Source organism: Lipotes vexillifer, unplaced genomic scaffold (assembly GCF_000442215.2).
Source record: "Lipotes vexillifer unplaced genomic scaffold, Lipotes_vexillifer_v1.1 scaffold274, whole genome shotgun sequence".
In the NCBI taxonomy this organism is placed as follows: Eukaryota; Metazoa; Chordata; class Mammalia; order Artiodactyla; family Lipotidae; genus Lipotes; species Lipotes vexillifer.
In genome coordinates, this window is record NW_006777033.1 from 322,331 (window position 1) to 331,841 (window position 9,511).

The 9,511-nt window shown below is 38.2% G+C and overlaps 1 non-coding gene across 1 annotated transcript; it reads left to right on the forward strand.

The window, feature by feature from the left end:
• Positions 1–1,954: 1,954 nt before the first annotated feature.
• Positions 1,955–2,027, forward strand: TRNAG-CCC (transfer RNA glycine (anticodon CCC)). The gene has a single exon. It is a non-coding gene; the product is annotated as a tRNA-Gly (tRNA).
• Positions 2,028–9,511: the final 7,484 nt, after the last annotated feature.

Consider the following 9,511-nt stretch of genomic DNA (forward strand, 5'->3'; position numbering starts at 1 on the left):
TATATATATGCCACATTTTCTTTATCCATTCATCTGTTGATGGACACTTAGGTTGCTTCCATATCTTGGCAATTGTAAATAATGCTGCTATGAACATTGGGGTGCATGTATCTCTTCGAGTTAGTGTTTTTGTTTTTTTCAGATATATACCTAAGAGTGGAATTGCTGGTGCTAAACTCATTTATTAATTCTAGTACCTTTTAAATAAATTCCATCTGATTTTCTACATAGACAATCATGTCTTCTATAAATAAAGACAGTTTTACTTTTTTCTAATCTGGCAACTATTTCTTTATTTTGACAGTATTGCACTGGTTAGACCCTCCAATATAGCGTTGAATAGAAATGTCAGAAGTGCATATCTTTGTCTTATTTCTGAGCATATGGGGGTACATATTCAATATTCACTATTAAATATGGTGTTAGCCGTAGGTTTATTGTAAAGGCACTTTATCAGATTGAAGAAGTTCTCTTTCCAGTTTGCTGAGCATTTTTTCTTTTCTTTTTTAAAGAATTGATGATGGATTTTGTCAAATACTTTTTCTGCATCTATTGAAATGACCATACAGGGTTGTTGTTATTTTAGTTTTTAGCTTAAAAAAAATTCCTGTATGGTGAGTTAAGTTGATTTATATATAAATGTCAGACCAATTTTGCATTCTTGGGATAAGCGCCATATAATGGGGATACATTGGGATAAACTCTATGTAATTATGATGTATTATCATTTTTATATATAGTTGGATACAAATTACACTTAAAATTTATTTGAAATTTTTACATCTATGTTCTTTAGTGATATGGGTCTGTAGTTTTCTTTTCTTGTAATATCTCTCTGGTTTTGGTATCAGGTTTATGCTGGCCGCAGAGATGAATTAAGAAGTGTTCTATCCTCTTATTTTCTGGAGAAGTTTGTGTAGAATTAGTGTTATTCCTTAAATATTTGGTAGAATTTGGTAAAGACATCTGGCCCTGGACTTTTCTTTGGGGAGGATATTTAACTATAAACTCAATTTCTTTAATAGATATAGGGCTATACAAGTTATTTACTTCTCCTTGAGTAAGCTTTGGTAGTTTGTAGAATTTCTCCATTTTATTTTATTTTATTTTTTTTCTGTATTTTCTTTATTTATTTTTGGCCGCATTGTGTCTTTATTGCTGCACATGGGCTTTGTCTAGTTGGGCCGAGCGGAGGCTACTCTTTGTTGTGGTGCGCGGGCTTCTCATTGTGGTGGCTTCTCTTGTTGCGGCGCACGAGCTCTGGGCACACAGGCTTCAGTAGTTGTGGCTCGAGGGCTCTAGAGTGCAGGCTCAGTAGTTATGGCACATGGGCTCAGTTGCTCTGCGGCATGTGGGATCTTCCTGGACTAGGGGTCGAACCCGTGTCCCCTGCATTGGCAAGCAGATTCTTAACCACTGTGCCACCAGGGAAGTCCTGAACTTCTCCATTTTATTTTCTAAGTTGTTGAATTTATTGGCACAAAATTATTCATTATGTTTTCTTATTATTCTTTCAATACCTTAGACTCTCTAGTGATACCACTTCTCTCATTCTTGATACTGGTCTTCTTTCTTTTTCTTTTTTGTGTCTTCTTTCTTTTTCTTTTTCTGATCGATCTGGTTAGAGGTTTATTAATTTTATTGATTTTAAAGAACCAACTTTTAGTTTTACTGATTTCTATTGTTTTCCTGTTTTCTATTTCATTGATTTCTTCTTGATTTTTATCATTTCCTCTCTTTTGCTACTTTGGATTTCATTCATTTTTTTCCCCATTAGTTTCATAAGGCAAAAGGTGAGGCATTTGGTAGCATAAATTTCCTCCTAAATACTATTTTAAGGGCTCTGTTAGATTTCTGTTGCTTTTGTAACAAGTTTCCACAAACTTAATGGCTTAAAACAATACAAAATTGTTCTTTTAAAATTTTGGAGGTTAAAAGTCCAAATTCAGGGACTTCCCTGGTGGTCCAGTGGTTAAGACTCTGCGCTCCCAATGCAGGGGGCCCAGGTTGGATCCCTGGTCAGGGAACTAGATCCCATATGCATGCCGCAACTGAGAGTCCACATGCTGCAACTGAGAAGTCTGCATGCCACAACTAAGAGTGTGCATGCTGCAGCTAAGAACACATGCTGCAACTGAGAGTCCGCATGCTGCAACTAAGACCTGGCACAGCCATAGATAGATAAATATAAATAAATAAATAAAGTCCAAATTCAGATTTATTGAGCTAATGTCAAGGTGTTGGCAGAGCTGGTTCCTTCTGGAATCTCTGAGGAGAGAATCTGTTTCCTTGCCTTTTTCATCTTCTAATGGCCTGTATTGCTTGGCTTGTGACCCCTTCCTTCATCTTCAAAGTACACAACCCCCACCTCTACTTCTGTCATTACATTACCCTGTTCTCTGACTCCTCCTTGGTTCCTCTTATAAGAATTACTGTGATCACACTGGCCTACTGGAATAATTCAGGATAATCTGCCCATCTCAAGATTCTTAGCTTAATCACATCTGCAAAGTCTCTTCTGTGATATAAGGTAACATTGACAGGTTCTGGAGATTAGGATGTATATATATTTGGGGGCCATTTTTCACGCTACCACTGAGGCATCCCATACATCTTGATATGATGTGTTTTTGCACTCAGTTCAAAAATATTTTCTAATTTCCATTTTGATTTTTTGTCCCGTTAGTTATTTAAAAGTGTGTTATTCAGTTTCCAATTACATGGAGGTTTCTGTTACTGATTTTTATTTTAATTCCAGTGGTCACAGAATATACTTTTATTTTTTTGTGTGCGGTACGCGGGCCTCTCACTGGCGCGGTCTCCCCCGTTGCGGAGCACGCGCAGGCTCAGCGGTCATGGCCCACGGGCCCAGCCGCTCCGCGGCACGCGGGATCCTCCCAGACTGGGGCACGAACCCGCGTCCCCTATATCAGCAGGCGGACTCCCAACCACTGCGCCACCAGGGAAGCCCTATACTTTTTATGACTTGAGTCATTTAAAACTTATCAAGACTTGCTTTTTGCTCCAGAATATGATGTATCTTGGTAAATATTGTGTATGCATTTGAGAAGACTATGTTTTCTACTGTTTTCAGGTGGGGGGCTTCTATAAAAATCTATTAGGTCATGTTGGTTGACAGCCTTGTTCAGGTGTTCTATAGCTTTACTGACATTTTCTGTATTTGTCCTATTAATTATTGAGAGAGGGCTGTTGAAATCTCCGACTGTGATTATGGGGTATCTACTGTTCCTTGTAGTTCTATCAGTCTTTTTCCCCATCTTATTTACTTTTATTGAAGTATAGTTGACTTACAATATATTAATTTCAAGTGTACAACATAGTGATTTGATATTTTTATAGATTCTACACCATACAAAGTTATTATACAATAATATTATTGGCTATATTCCTTGTATTGTTTTATCAGTTTTTGCTTCATGTTTATTTGAAACTCTGCTCTTAGTTGCATAAATGTTTAAGATTGTTATGTCCTTGTGGGTAGACTGACACTTTATCATTTATGAATTGAATTTATATGTCCCTGGCAGGATTCTTTGCTCTGAAACCTTCTTTGTCTGATATTAATATAGGCTTTCCAGCTTTATGTTGATTAGTGTTAGCCTGGTATATCTTGTTCTGTCCTTTTACCTCTAACCTTTTGTGTCTTTATAGTTAATATGCACTTCTCATAGGCACTATATAGTGAATCTTGCTTTTATAATCAGTTGGATAATTTCTGCCTTAAAAAAGAAAAACTAATAGAATTTCTTTTTTGAGCAGTTTTGAATTTACAGAAAAATTGAGCCAAAAGTACAGAGGGTTCCTATATACCCCTTTACTCTACCATTAATGTAGTACATTTGTTACAATTTGTTGTACTCTGTTCTCCTTGCTGTAACAAAATGCCATGGACTGGGTGGCTTAAACAACCGAAATTTATTTCTCACAGTCTGGAAGCTGAGAAATCCAAGATCAAGGTGCTGGTCTGTTCAGTCTCTGGTGAGGGCACCCTTCCTGGCTTGCAAATGTTGCCTTTTTGCTGTGTGGTTACAGGGCGTTTCCTGGGTGCAATTAGAGAGGGAGCAAGAGGCAGCGAGAGAGAGTGAAAGCTGGAGTGAGAGAGAGGATGAGAATATCCTCTTTCTCTTCAGGCTAGAGTTCTGTTGAGTTGGAGCCCCACCCTTATGACCTCATTTAACCTTAATTACCTCCTAAAGACCCAGATCTCCAGATATAGTCACACTGGGGGTTAGGGCCACAGCATATGAATTTTGGGGTGACAAAATTCAGTTCATTACAACACTGATGAGCCAGTATTGATACTCTGCCATATCTGTCTTTTAATCAGGGTGTTTAAACCATTTACAGTTGTGATTATTGATATAGTTAGATTTAAATTTATCATCTCGCTATTTGTTTTTTATTTTTCCCATGTGTTCTTTGTTTTATCTGAATAAGGTTTCTTTTATCTGAATAAGGCTCCTTTATCTGAATAAGCCTTCTTTGTCTTATTTTATTTTATTTTTTCTGAGTTCCAGCCAACTCCTTTTATTTATTTTTAAATTTTTATTGGAGTATAGTTGGTTTACAATGTTTTGTTAGTTTCTGCTGTACAGCAAAGTGAAGCAGTTATACATATACATATATCCACTCTTTTGTAGGCGCTTTTCCCATATAGGTCATTAGAGTATTGAGTAGAGTTCCCTGTGCTCTACAGTGGGTTCTTATTGTTATCTATTTTATATATAGTAGTGTGTATATATCAATCCCCGTCTCCCAACTTATCCCTGCCCTCCCCCATTCCCCCCGGTAACCATAAGTTTGTTCTTTAAAAGAACTCATGGTTTTTGTCCTGCTTTCAGCCACTAGGCTTGGGGCTGGATTATTGCCCTCTAGCCCCAATCCATTCTTCATCTCAATGACCTGCTCATCTCCTGCCAGGTCATGTAGCTGATGGTCCAATATGTTTTACCTCTAAGACTGACAGAAATCAGACAAGGATAATATTGAAACATTTTGGAATGTCATTTTAAGGTTGTGTAGAATTTGGTTCGACCCGTTTATCCACCTGAATTTCCCATATCCTTCTTCAGACACTCTCCATATTTTCTCCTCAGCCTTATATCTAATTGTGTTCATATCCTAAATGTCTTTATCCTCAGGGTTTCTTCCCTCCTGCCTCACATTTGATCATGCTTTCCCCTTTACATACAAGTCTTTTTTCTCAGCTCTTTGTCTGATGAAATCTTACGGACCCTTAAAGACTCAGGTTCATGTTACTTCCTTATAAAGCCTGACCTGGCCTCCTACCCCACTCCACCCACGAAGGAAAAGGTTCCCTTCACTGGGTTCTCAGAATGCTTTGTAGGTGTGTCTGTTGCAGCACTTTTCACATTATATGTAGTAAGGTCCCCACATGTTTGTTTCCCCCACCGCAAAAATGTATGTGGGCTCTGTAGCCTCAAGATTTTGGAGCCCAGTATGTATTTTTTTAAAGTCTCTTTCAGATTGTTCTTATATAAGTCAAGATTCTTGGTTGTAAGCAACAGAAATAGACTTCAGTTTCGCTTGTTTGTTTGTTTGTTTTTGCTTCCCTGCTAGCTTTATTGAGGTATAATTGACAAACAAAGTTGTGATATGTTTAAGGTATACAACGTGATGTTTCGATAGTATGTATACATTGTGAAATGAGTCCCACGATCAAGTTATTTAACACATCCATCACATTGCATAGTTACCTTTTTAGTGTGTATGGTGAGAATGCTTAAGGTCTTTTTGTGGTTCCATTCCACACAGATTTTAAGAGTGGTCCCACTATTCTCAGAACTGATCCAAGTGGCTCACTCTGCTTAATTTGTACAACTTGGCTTATGATGAACATATACTTTCCTAGTGGGAGTCTGGGATTTGGGTATGAGCTAGGCAGAGGATACCTACATAACCAAGCCCCCAATTAACATCCTGGGCACTGAGTCTCCAATGAGCTTCCCTGGTACACAGCATATCACATGTGTTGTAACAGATCCTTGCTGGGGGAATTGTGCCCTGTGTGACTCCACTGGAAAAGGACTTTTGGAAAATTTTACCTAGTGTCCTCCTAACTTCACCCATGTGCTTTTTCTCTTTGCTGATTATGCTTTGTATCCTTTCAGTGCTAATAAATCCTAGCCATGAGGACAACTATGTGCGAAGTTCTGTGAGTCCTCCTAGCAAATCACTGAAACTCGACATGGTCTTGGGAACCCTTGATATGGGAGACATCGCTTCAAGATAGTTTTATAATGCCTTTTCTAGAGCCCTAAAGGTTTCATTGGTTCTGGAAGGTTTCTAGGTTAATCTTTTGGTTTGGTATTCCCTCTTCCACAGGGTAGTATGAATTTGTAGCCTCCCACACTTGTGGCACAGATTTGGGGTTCTGATTTCTGATGGATGTCACTTTCCTTTGGTAGAAAACGAGCTTCATTGACACTTCCCTGGACAGTGGTCAGTGTCTTTCCATTTCATTGTCATGGGCAGAGCAGCTCTGTGAGCCATGGCTTTTGTGGGAAGCCCAAATCCTCACCTCTCATCCACATGAAACCACCAGTGCCCCAGTTGTTGGCCTCTGAGGCCTATATTGATTTATTAATCTTCTCTTGAGAGGTTTGGCTCCAGCTCCTGTTTTGTTTCTCTGGCACCTGGGGATTTCCTTTACTTGCTTTCAAGCTTAGCATGTATTTTACTTTTTTTGTTAGACTTTTCTTTTTTTGCCAGCAATATTAATGCTTAAGGGTGATTCTATTATATCAGCTCTATACAACCTATTGCCTAGAAATTGGAACTATATCTTTCTCATCTTGAGTCCTCTTTAGCGTGGAACCCAGACAAGATATGTAGAAGGGATTATCAGATGTTGAATGTGTGAATAAATGGGTCATACACAACTTTGTTGATCCCTCTCACCCCTAGTTTTGTTTCTCCATAGATTGATATCCACAGTCATAAAATCTTTGGTCATAGCAGGTCTCCTTGTTCATGACCTAAAACAAAATGAGAAAAACTAATGTGAAAATCAAGAACTTTCCCAGTTTGTGGGCATTGCCCTTCCCAGTCAAGATTATAGACACTGACCTGAGTATGTATGCCTAAGTAGTAGTAAATGCTCCCAATCCTTGAAGGTATAGCAGAAATAAACTGTGGCTATTGACATTCCACTGAGGTATCATCTCAGAGGGGCTATGATGACTCTCCCATTGCACTTAAGGGAGCAGAGAGGGCTCTTGGAGGGATGGGTCATGGATTGCTGTCATTTAACAGAGGCTTCTCATACCACATTGTGTGTACGATGCAGATTCACTTATGGAATGACAAGAGTCAAAAGAATCTTGTCTGGGATCATCCACGATCATAATTCTTCTAATTAGCTCTGTCCAGGCTACCCTGGATACTATGCAGAAAAGGGCTATTAGTTTTTCCAAATTCTGGATGCATGAAAGTGACACTCGTCTAATGACTTGCTGGGACTCTGGAGAAGAGGGTGAGCTAGAATAGACAAGACTGACATAATGGCGAAAGAGAAGAGCTAAACGAATTGGGGATAAATAGTAGAGGTAAATAATAAAAGTCTGGAACCCAGGAGGTGAGTTGTGGCTGGGACTCCTGTTGTACCATCTCAGACTACACCATGTACATCTCCGTCATAGTAATTTTTGTCACCACAGCAGAATAATCATTTTTTATAGTCATTTGTTAATAATCTTCTTCACATAAGAATAAATTCCGTGAGGAGGCAGGACTGTGTCTGTCTTACTCAACCCAAGATCTACAATGCCAGACACTGAGTAAATATTTGTTGAATAAATGAAGGGAGTCATGAAATCAACCTATGTTGGGTCTTTCTCCCCAGTCCTTTCCTGAATCCAGATTGAATTTTGTATGGAACCTCCAAACTCACTGACCACTGACAGTTCCATTAATAAGCTCAGCCCCACCTCCCACCCCCAATTTCACCTCTGTACTGGTCAAAGCAAAGGAGTTAAGCTCTTTGTTTTGTTCCATTTCATTTTGTTTTTCTATTTTCATTTTGGTTTGGCTTGATTTTGTAACTTCCAAACCAAGGTAGTGAAAACATCCAAGATACAGAGAAAAATAAAAGCAAACACCATTGTATTTATAGTTTTATAGTAGTTATCTCTGACACAAGGTAACCACAGAAAAGAAATCCAAAACTTTCTTTCTTCCTTCCTTTTTAACCACGCACCATTGTGCCAATCAATCACTTCAGGCCTTTAAATTTTGACCCAGGTGGCAGATGGGCAACCTTTTCTTTGTGGTTAACCTCTTAAAAAAATAAGTACTGAGATATATGGGTTTTGGAATTTTCTTTCTAAAATTCACTGCTACATATTTACAATGAAGTGCTTCTCTCTGGGCTAACATTGACAGAAATTATCTTTAAGTAAGTAATATTTGCTCTAAGTTGATAGATATTCTTAATTTTAACGTTTGAGGGAAAGGGTGTGATCTAACTCTGTAAGACACAGTTTTTTTGGTATTCAATTCAGTGATAGGGTAAATAACATTTACACTTAGTGTGACCATCCATTCCTTTTAAAGAATCACAGTCTATAAATTTGAAGAACAGGCTCTAATTTAGAATACCAGCATTTGCGGCCAGCTCTGCCCCTAATTGGGAACATTTATCCATTAATGTACTTTATAAATCTGACTGGAGAAATTCTCAAGATGGCTTTTGTTCATACATTTATTGAATATCTACTGTGTGTCAGGTACTATTCTATATACAATATGTGATTCAAAGATTCTTATCTATTACTATAAATAATATATAGGCACAAAATCTGTAGCATAAGTCATAGTATGATGCGTCAAAAGAGAGATAAAGTGCTAAAGAGAGTTCAGAGAAAGCTGAGAAGTAAATAAGGAGAGCTTGTGGTTAAGGTTACCTGAAAAATGAAGGGTATTTCAGCAGATAAAGATGGGAGTGGAGCCAGGAGGAGCATCGGCACAGCCTCAGAAAGATTAGGGCAGTTCACCGGGACTGGTGTGATAGGTACACAGAGGGGAAAGGAGGATGTACATCTGGAAAAATGGGATAGGGCCAGAAAATGTAGGGTATTGAATGCTAGTCTACTGAATCTGAACTTAATTTCCCATTGATAATAATAAGCCATTGAATAATTCTGAACAGAAGACAAACAGGAAGGCTTTGATTAGGGCAATAGCATGATTAATATTCTACATTTAAGTCATTGCTTTCCAGATCAGGTGGATCTCTAAAATCAGCTTGGGGAGTTTATTTTTTATTTATTTTTGTTTTTGTTTTTGGTTTTATTTTTATTTTATATTGGAGTATAGTTGATTAACAATGTTGTGTTAGTTTCAGGTATACAGCAAAGTGATTCAGTTATACATATACATCTGTCTATTCTTTTTTAAGTTCTTTTCTTGGGGAGTTTCTTTCCTTCCTTCCTCCCTCCCTCCCTCCCTCCCTCCCTCCCTCCCTCCCTCC